Raw genomic sequence first — 10161 nt, forward strand, 5'->3', positions numbered from 1 at the left:
TGTAACTCTTAACTGTTGGGTTTTGTAAGTGATATATAAGAATGCTGATGACTTCTGTGGATTTATTTTGTATCCTGCAACTTTGCTAAAGGTGTGGGTTGTTTCTAATAACTTTTTAGTAGAATCTCTGGGGTTCTCTAAGTATACCATCATATCATCAGCAAAGAGTGATAATTTGGTTTCCTCATTGCCTATTCTTATTCCTTTAATCTCTTTCTCAACTTTTATTGCCAAAGCTAGCATTTCTAATACAATATTAAATAGTAACGGTGATAGTGGGCAACTTTGTTTCACTCCTGATCTTATTGGGAATGGTTGCAGTTGTCCCCATTACATATAATGCTTATTGCTGGTTTTAAATAGATGCTATTGATTATTTTAAGGAAAAGTCCATTTATTCCTATACTCTCAAGAGTTTTTAATATGAGTGGATGTTGGATTTTATCAAATGCTTTTTCTGCATCTATTGAGATGATCACATGGTTTTTGTTAATTTGATTATTAATATGACCAATTATACTGATAGTTTTCCTAATATTGAACCAGTCCTGCATTCCTGGTATAAATCCTACTTGATCGTGGTGTATTATCCTGGGGATGATTTTCTGTAGTCTTTTTGCTAATATCTTATTTAAGATTTTAGCATCAATATTCATTAGGGAGATTGGTCTATAATTTTCTTTCTCTGTTTTCAACCTACCTGGTTTAGGTATCAGTACCATGTCTGTGTCATGAAAGGAATTTGGTAGGGAGAGTCCTAGAATCTCAACATATTTTGGAGGTTCAATGCTTCTACATTCCTATACCTTATCACTATTATTATCCTCATTTGACAGGCGAAGAAATTGAGACAAATAAAGGTTAAGTGACAGTCAAGGTCAAATACCTAGAAACTGTTTTGAGACCAGATTTGAACTTTAGATTGAACACTATCCACTGAGTCACTTAGCTGCCTAAGTTGTTGTAATGATAAAATGTGATAATATTCATGAAGTGCTTTGTAAATCTTAGAGCACAATGTAAATGCTGGTTCTATTATTATTTAAAGGCATTTATAAAAGTTTTAATAACAACTCACATTTATATAAACATGATGTAAGGTTTATGTGATATTTTCCTCACTGCTATTCTAGACAGCAGCTAGCATAAGTATTATTATGTTGATTTTACATAGGAAGAAACTGAGAGCTTTAACCATAGAGAGAATAAGTGAGAGATCACACATCTGCTAAGAACAAAGACTTAAACTAAGGTCCTCTGACCATAAAAGCAATGTCTTCTCCACGACATTATGGTATCTTTTAACCATGAATAGTTTAATGTGACATGTTCATCTTCATAGAGTTTTTAAAATGCATCCAAATATCATAAGAATACTTTTCATGCCTTTGCATAATGCAAAGAAAGGGTGCAATTATAGTAGATTGGCTAGTTTATTTGCTGGAACAACATATGGCCAAAAAAAGAAAATCTATAACCAGTGTTTTCATTCCTTGACCTTGAGAGAAAAACAAAAGTTAATTCTGCTGACTAGGAAAAATTTCAAGATTTCTGCTCTGTTTACTAGATCACGGACTAGAGAGGTGGCAACAGAATTTATTGAATTGTTTGGATAGAAAATGGTTTGAATAGTTATAAATTAGTAAAGATGGTATCTCTCATAGATAAATGGTCAAAGGATACAGCCAGATAATTTTCAAAAGATTGGAATCCAAGTTATAAACCACCATATGAAAAATACTCCAAATCACTTAAAATAGGAGAAAGAAAAATTGAAATGCTTCTAAAGGTGTAGTATAGAGAAGGAGCAGGAAAAGATCCTACCAGTTAGATATAGGCACTCATTGTGTTGTGCAAATTAAAAGACATCTTTTTAAAATGCTTCATTAATATGCAGTCCTATTTTTATATCATTATCATTTCTTTTCCAAGCCAATAGAGTTCTCTCTTACAAGTACAAACAGATCACATGTTAACCATGATTAAATATGTATGCCTCATATTTACCTGAGGTCTATCACTTCTCTTTTGAAAAGTGGGAAACATATTTCACTATCTGTCCTCTAAAGGGTAGTGCATTAGTTATTGCATTAATCCGAGTATTGACTTTTTAAGTGTTCTTTTCCTTCATATTATTGTGGTCATTGTATAAGTTGTGCTACTGATTCTTTCTTTGTTCTCTCTCAGTTCATACAAATTCATATATCTAATTTATTAGCAAAGAAGACAAAAGATGAAAACAGTAAATATAGGAAGTGGGAAGAGAGCCATTTTAATTGGTGGAGTTACAGTAGTTTAATATATTCTATAAAACAATTTAACAATCTTTTGATCCAGTGAGTGTATAACCCAAGAAAGACAAAGAGGGAAAGTCCCAAATATACAAAATTTTGGTAAGTAGCAAAGAGCTGGGAGCAAATTGTGTGCTTGTAGTTGAGAAATGGCTGACTGATTGTGACCTATAAGTAGAATAATAGAATATTAATGTACTGTAAGAAACTAAGAACATGAAGAAGTCAGAGACAGTTAAAGACTTGTATTAACTGAAACAAAGCAAAGAATCAGTAGCACAACATATACAATGACTATAATAATATTAAAGGAAGCTTTATATTATATTTATATAATATACAAAGAAACACTTAACATTGTCAACACCAGATTAATACAATGACTAAAGCACTACACTTCAGAGGACAGATGTTGAAGTATATTTCCTACTTTTTAGAAGAGAAGTGATAAGATCACAGGCAAATATGAGGCATACATAGTCAATCATTGTGAAGTATGGGCTTGCTCACTGGAGGGCTTCAGGATCAGCCAGAGTCAGGATAAATTAAAGTCCTTGGACTTTAAGGAAAGAAGTGAAGGAGGCAGACAAGCAAAATCCTGTATTCTGGAGTCCAGAGTCACCAGCCTCTCTTCTCCTTGTCCTGCAGCCAAGTACCTCTGCCCTCTCTCCCTCCGCCTTCCAATCCTTGACTAGGATTAACATCAAACATTCAGCAAACTCCAACAGTGAGAAGAGCCGTTTATCCAAATATATGCTAATAGAGTCATCATCTCACATCGAATAGGTACTTAGCCTTAAGTATTTGGTTGTCTGATTCAAGCATACCTTTTTGGAATTTCAGCCCTCTATAAATCATGGTTAACATGATTTGTTTGATAATACTTACTTGTTGTAGAGGAGAGTTCTATTGGCTTGGAAAAGAAGTGGTAGTGATAAAAATGCAACCAAACAACAATGGAGAATACAAATGCTATACTGTGGTCCACACTCATTTCCCAGTATTTTTTCACTGGGTGTAACTGGTTCTGTTCATCACTGATCAATTGGAATTGAACTGGATTCTCTCATTGCCAAAGATATCCATGTCCATCAGAACTGATCATCATATAGTCTTTCTGTTGGTTCTGCTCATTTCAGTCAGCATCAGTTCATGTAAGTTTCTCCAAGCCTCTCTGTATTCATCCTGCTGGTCATTTCTTACAGAACAATAATATTCCATAACATTCATACACCACAATTTATTCAGCCATTCTCCAATTGATGGGCATCCCTTCAATTTCCAGTTTCTAACCACTATGAAAAGGGCTGCTACAAACATTTTTGCATATACAGGTCCCTTTCCCTTCTTTAATATATCTTTGGGATATAAGCCCAGTAGTAACACTTCTGAATCAAAGAGTATGCACAGTTTGATAACTTTTTGGGTATAAGTCCAAATTGCTCTCCAGAATAGTTGGACCCATTCACAATTCCACCAATAATGTATCAGTGTCCCAGTTTTCCCACATCCCCTCTAATATTCGTCATTATCTTTCCCTCTCATTCTAGGCAATCTGAGAGGTGTGTTGTGGTATCTCAGAGTTGTCTTAATCTGCATTTCTCTGATCAATAGTGATTTGGAACATTCTTTCATATGAGTGAAATAGTTTCAATTTCATCATCTGAAAACTGTTCATATCCTTTGGATGTCTAATTTTTACAACATAATGATTATATTTGATATAACTATCTTTTCCCACTCCCTTTCTATCATACCTTTGCCATTCCTGCATACTTACATATGGTTTGTTATATCAACTCTCATTCACCTTAACTCTTACCTCTATCCTACCTAAATGTTGAGGATGGCATTTTTTCTTGGTTCATTAATCTTTAAATCAATTCCCTTGCTTAGACTTGATTAGGCATCCCAAATCAAGAATCTTAATGGGCTATGATGAGCTCCTTCTATTTAATAGGTAGAGAATTAAAGCACAGAGAAATTTAATGATAGATGTCATTCCCAGCTTCTGACTTTCTGTATTCAATTAGTTGCTGCCATAATCTGTTAATTTTACCTTATAACGTCTCTTGTATATTCTTCCTTCCTCCTCAGACAATGCAACCATCCAGATCTAAGTCCTTATCCTTTAACACCTTGTTTAATAGAAGAGATTTCTTGTTGGTCTTGCAGATGAAGAAGTGCTTCTCATGCCTCCAGTGCATCTGCCACTCAGTTGTCAAATTGATCTTCCTAAAATGCAGATCACATCTCTTCATACAATATATTCCATTAACTCCCTATTTTCACTTTCTAACACTTTCAAAATCTGGCCCCTTCATATTTTTAGTCTTATTATATCTTATTTATTCTCTATATAATCTGAAATCCAGCATGAGTTGAAATTATAGTTTGTTCTGTTTCCCCTGACCAACCTTTTCCTTCTATTCAGTAAAATAAATCTATTAATAGTCCATGTAAAGGTAATAGCAGGAAAAAAGATTGCAAATGGGGAACCTGAAAATCACAAATTGTCTCAAAGGTCAAAGGAGCATAACTTAAAATGGCATCATGTATTAACTAAAATTCACATGCTGGTAATATGTGCTAAATTGGGGAAACTATCTAGGCATTGTTAATCAAGGTTCTGGTCCTGCAATATGTAAATTCCAGACAAAATCTAGACCTTCACATCAATAATTTACTGATGATTTTGGAATGACTTTCCAGTTTTACTGATAATTCTGAGATGATTTCACTATGTTAATGAATGGCACAGGTTGGAATTATCTGTTTCAAAACCATCATTACCACCAAAAAAAACCCCAACAACCTTCAAACTCTGCCTCCTACCGACCCAATACTCATCCATTTCCATTGGATCCTTGCTTCTAATTATAATTCATGGCAATGTGAGTAGTATTTTCTGCCTCTCCCTTTCCCTACTCTCTTCTGCCTTCCTTTACCATTTCATTCCCTGTCGCTATACCACCATCTGCCTCTCTATCACTTTTGCTGCTTGTCTCAGTCTTTCTGGGCTTTTTGCCCCCAAATCCTCTGTATTTAATTAAAGTGTGATTGCTGCCCTGTTTCCCACTGCCAATTGTGGTCTTTCACAGCGAGCACCCAAAAAACCAGGCATGCCAACCCCAATTTTGTAAATTATCTTTTCAGAATGACACTGCCTTCTCCTCGCTGTTCAACACTCCATCTGCATTTCTCCTGGCTGTCTTCCAGGCCTGAAGCACTCGCCCTCTTCATTGCTACCTCCTAGATAGCTTCCCAAGTTTCTTCAAGTGTTGGCTAAAATTCCACCTTCTACAATCCCATCTTCCTTAATGTAATGCTTTTCTCTTTGTCATTATCTTCTACTTGTTTGCATGTTGCCTCATTAGACTGTCAGCTCCTTGAGAGGAGGGAATGGATTTTGTTTTGGAGGTTTGTCTACTCTTTAAAATCTCTTTTTATATTCCCAGTGCTTAACATTATACCTGTCCCATAAGTGGATACTTAACTTACTAACTTGATTGTTGACTTGGTTATGTCTATACAGTAACAAATACAGTATCTGGAGGATATTAGCAAACTACTGCATCTGGTGCACAGATCTTTAACATGAGAATTGGTTCTGCTTATTAAACATCAAAGCAATAGTTTCAAGTCATATTGTTCCTCTTTAATGAGGGACTTTTCAGGGTTGGACAAATTAGTTGTCATGAAAAACCATCTCCTGAAGTTTCTATTGTGCCTTATATTTAACATTCCCTTTGACAAAGCTGTGCAAAAAGGGGAAAAAAGATTTGGGGACGAATGATATAGAACTGGGCAAAAATGGCCGACTCACACTGACATGGATTTTATGTGTCCATGTTTCACACTTTACATAAATTTCTGCCGATAGATGCAGATCAACCAAAGTCAAATTTAGTACAGTTAACTGAAACACAACATATAGCACACCTTCTAGAGTTACCTTTGGTTGTGAGATTTCTAGCTTTCTCTAGTGTTAGTGCGGGATATTTGGAGGATAGGTACATAAAGCACAGCTTGGATGCTCATTTGGTGCATGCATTCAGAGAGTCTAAAGGAATCATAAATCCACAACAGAATTTTATTTTTCCATTTACATGTAAAGATAGTTTTCAACATTCATTTCTGTAAGATTTTGATCAAGATCTTCATGTTTTTTGTTTTTCCTTTCTTCATTTTTCCCTTTTCTTCTGATTTCTTTCCCAACATGACTAATATGGAAATATCTTAAAATGACTGAGAAAGGAAAAACAAAAAACGTGAAGATAGCATACTTCAATTGGTATTCAGTCTTCACAGTTCTCTGGATATGGATGGCATCTATTTCAAGTCTATTGGAATTGTCTTGCATCACTGCATTTCTGAGAAAAGTGATCACATAATCTTGTGGTTATTGTGTACAGTGTTCTGCTTCTGTTCACTTTATTCAGAATCAGGAACCACAAATCAAATAACAAAAAAATTAAGGTAGAATAGTAATGTAATTCACAGGATAATAATTGGACAACAGAGTCATCCTTTTTTATGTACTTTTATTAGACTACTTCTTTTCCCCCCTCTCCTCACTTCCTATAGTACTGAAATTAGGGGCACTAGAATGGATAAAATGCAGATAATAAAAAATAATCAAAGTGGTATGGTAGATAATCTACAGGCTTTACAATTGGGGGATCAACATCAAGTATTAATCAATCAAAAATTTATTAAATGTCTTCTATATGCCAGGCACTATGGAAAGTTGTTGGATTATAAAAAAACAAAAAAACCAAAGTTTCTGCTCCTCAGAATGCTTGTATTGTATCAGGAAAGGAAATACATGCATAGATGATTACATACAGAATAAATATTTTAAAAGTATGGAATACATATGAAGAAAAATATAAGAAAGAAAAAAGTTTAGGCACTTATCAGTAAGGGAGAGAGAAAAGCCTTCTAGTGTTTTATGGCTGTCTACAAAAGTTTTAGAAAAGAGGAGCAGAATTAATCACTGATTAAAAAGATAGTATCTAAGAATGGGATTTGAATTTCTGTGCCAGATACAGGAAAGATGAATTATTTGCCAGAAACTTTGTTGCTATAATAAGGGCTAAGAAAAATTTCTTTCCCTGGAGACTTATTACTTAGCAAAGCTAAAAAGCCACTTGGAGACTTGTGGATTTATATATAGTTCTCTTTTTGTTCTATGTATTCATTTTATTTAGTTTTAAGTTAAAAATTCCAGGATAGTTAAAGGGGCACAGTAGATAAAGCACCAGGCCTGAAGTCAAGAAGACTCACCTTCTTGAGTTCAAATCTTGCCTCAAACGTGTACTAACGGTGTGATTGTGGGCAAGTCACTTTGCCCTGTTCGCCTCTGTTTCCCAGAGAAGGAAATGACAAATCATCCATCATCTTTGTCAAGAAAATCCCAAATGGGGTCATGAAGAGACAGACATGGCTGAAAAACAACTGAACAAAATAGATCCCTTTTCTATATACACACTCACTCAGCTGTGTTTCTGACTGGGTCAAGAGAAGGTCTTGAAATATCAAAAATCTGGCATGGAGAAAGTAATAGGGGCTTTAGATTATCTGCTAAAGCTTTTACCTACTGTAAATCAAGCAGCCAATAAACTCATGATTTGCCGTTATGATCATTACTTCACTTCTTCAAAAGGTTGAAGATATAATTATGAATAGTAATTTTGAATCTAATTCTGACTAATAATGTAGAAGTGACAAGGATCTGGTAGAAAATAACCATGGAGTTAAAGTAAAATATGAATGGAAAAGCCCACCCTAGATTCTGGGGAGAAGATTTCAAAGGATTGAGAGAAAAGCAGGTTGGTGGTATAGTTAATAGAGAGCTAGACCTAACGTTAGGAATAACCAGAACTTCAAACTTGCCTCAAACATTTATTAGTTGTGTGACCTTGTGTAAGTCTTTAAGTCTTGGTTTCTTCACCTATAGAACAGAGATAATAATAATAATGCTCAATGTCAGAATGGTTATAAAGCTCAAATGAGTAATATATGTACAATTTTTTACAAAGTTTAAAGCCTTTGTTAGTTACTATTAATTGTCATTGTAATCATCTTCATCATCATTATTCCTGGGCCTAAAATTTTATATAAATGATGTGAACAATATTATCACCACATAAACAAAAACAATTCTGATGATGAATAAAAGGAGGCTTGTCTAAAAAGATTAAAGATGATGCCCAAGGAATGCAATGATCAACATAGATGAAAACAAAACAAAAACAACATGGATGGCAAATGGAAATGTGCAGAACTGAGGACTAAAATATATCTGGAATATTAAAACTCAGAATTAGTTGTAGTTGACAATGAATACTAAAAGACACTGAAAAGAGTTTTTAGAATTAAGTTTTTTACCAAGAGCAAGATCAAAGGAGGGACATCCCGCTTGAAAAAAATGGAATTAAAAGCAAAGGCTGACAGGAAAAAAGCACTATTCAACTTGCTTCTGTTTTGTCTAATTTTTCAAGAACAATGGTCTTTAGACTGGGAAAGACTGAACAAAAATAATTACTAAGGAGTAAATGAGGAGATGAAAAATTACCTAGCTGCCTTCAACAAGTTCAAGTCACAAAGCCAGGACAAATCATATCCTCACGAATAAACTCAATGAACAAGAAATGATATGAATACATGTAATTTGACATGATACTAACAGATGTCTACACAAACCTTTTAGAAACTGTCTTTTCTCTGAATATTTATTAAGTCCATTTACAGTTAGTCATAAACTACCATATATTTCCTCTTTCCCCTAAATTGTATTGCCTTTTGCCTAAACAAATGAATGAATTATATGGAATGATATGTACTATCATGTGCTGAAAGCAGAAAATTCTTCAGAATAAAAAAAAATATTACTAAATTATTACTAGGTAGCTGAAAAGATATGATTTCTAGGGTGCATTAGCAGCTTCTAATAATTTTGCTTCATTTTCCAATTATGTGAATGAAAAAGAAAGTTAGTATTAATTAGGTGCTACTTAATTGTGTTGGAAAAGTGTAGAGTAAACTTGAAACAAGGTGTTAACTCAGTGGAATTGATGATAATGGTTCTTTCTCTAATTCACATATATACTTAGTACTTAGTATGGTGATGTAATGGTTCTCCAAGTTCACACATATTCAGTATGCTGTAAAGATGTAATTACAATAAGTATAAAGGCTGAGAAGGACTGGAAATGGGACCTTCTATCTTTGACCAACCTCCAGGTGGCTCTCATACTTACTGCACTAAGATCAAGACTGGGCCAGAATAAAGAATCCAGATATTCTTGACCATTCTTATGGTGTCTACACTGCTGAGACCAAGGTCCTTCTGGAGGACCTCCAAAAAGCTAACCTGAACATTATAGGAAAACAATTTTTTTTCTTTTGAGAAAGATATTGGCAATCCTATGTTTTAAGCTGACAGAAAAATGGAATTCACTTAACTAAAATTTATTTTGTATTGAAGGTATCCATTTTGAAAAAAGCAAATGAGAGTATAGCTAGTTTAAGAGAGAACTGGCGAGACTTACATGAACTGATGCTATGTGAAATGAGCAGAACCAGGAGATCATTATATACCTCAACAATGATACTGTTTGAGGATGTATTCTGATGGAAGTGGATCTCTTCAATAAAGAAAGCTAATTCAGTTTCAATTGATCAAAGATGGGCAGAAGCAGCTACACCCAAAGAAAGAACACTGGGAGATGAATATAAACTGCTTGCATTTTTGTTTTTCTTCCCAGATTATTTATACCTTTTGAATTCAATTCTCCCTGTACAACAAGAAAACTGTTCGGTTCTGCACACGTATATTGTATCCAGGATATACTGTAACCTATTC

Source organism: Antechinus flavipes, chromosome 4 (genome assembly GCF_016432865.1).
Source record: "Antechinus flavipes isolate AdamAnt ecotype Samford, QLD, Australia chromosome 4, AdamAnt_v2, whole genome shotgun sequence".
Lineage (NCBI taxonomy): Eukaryota > Metazoa > Chordata > Mammalia > Dasyuromorphia > Dasyuridae > Antechinus > Antechinus flavipes.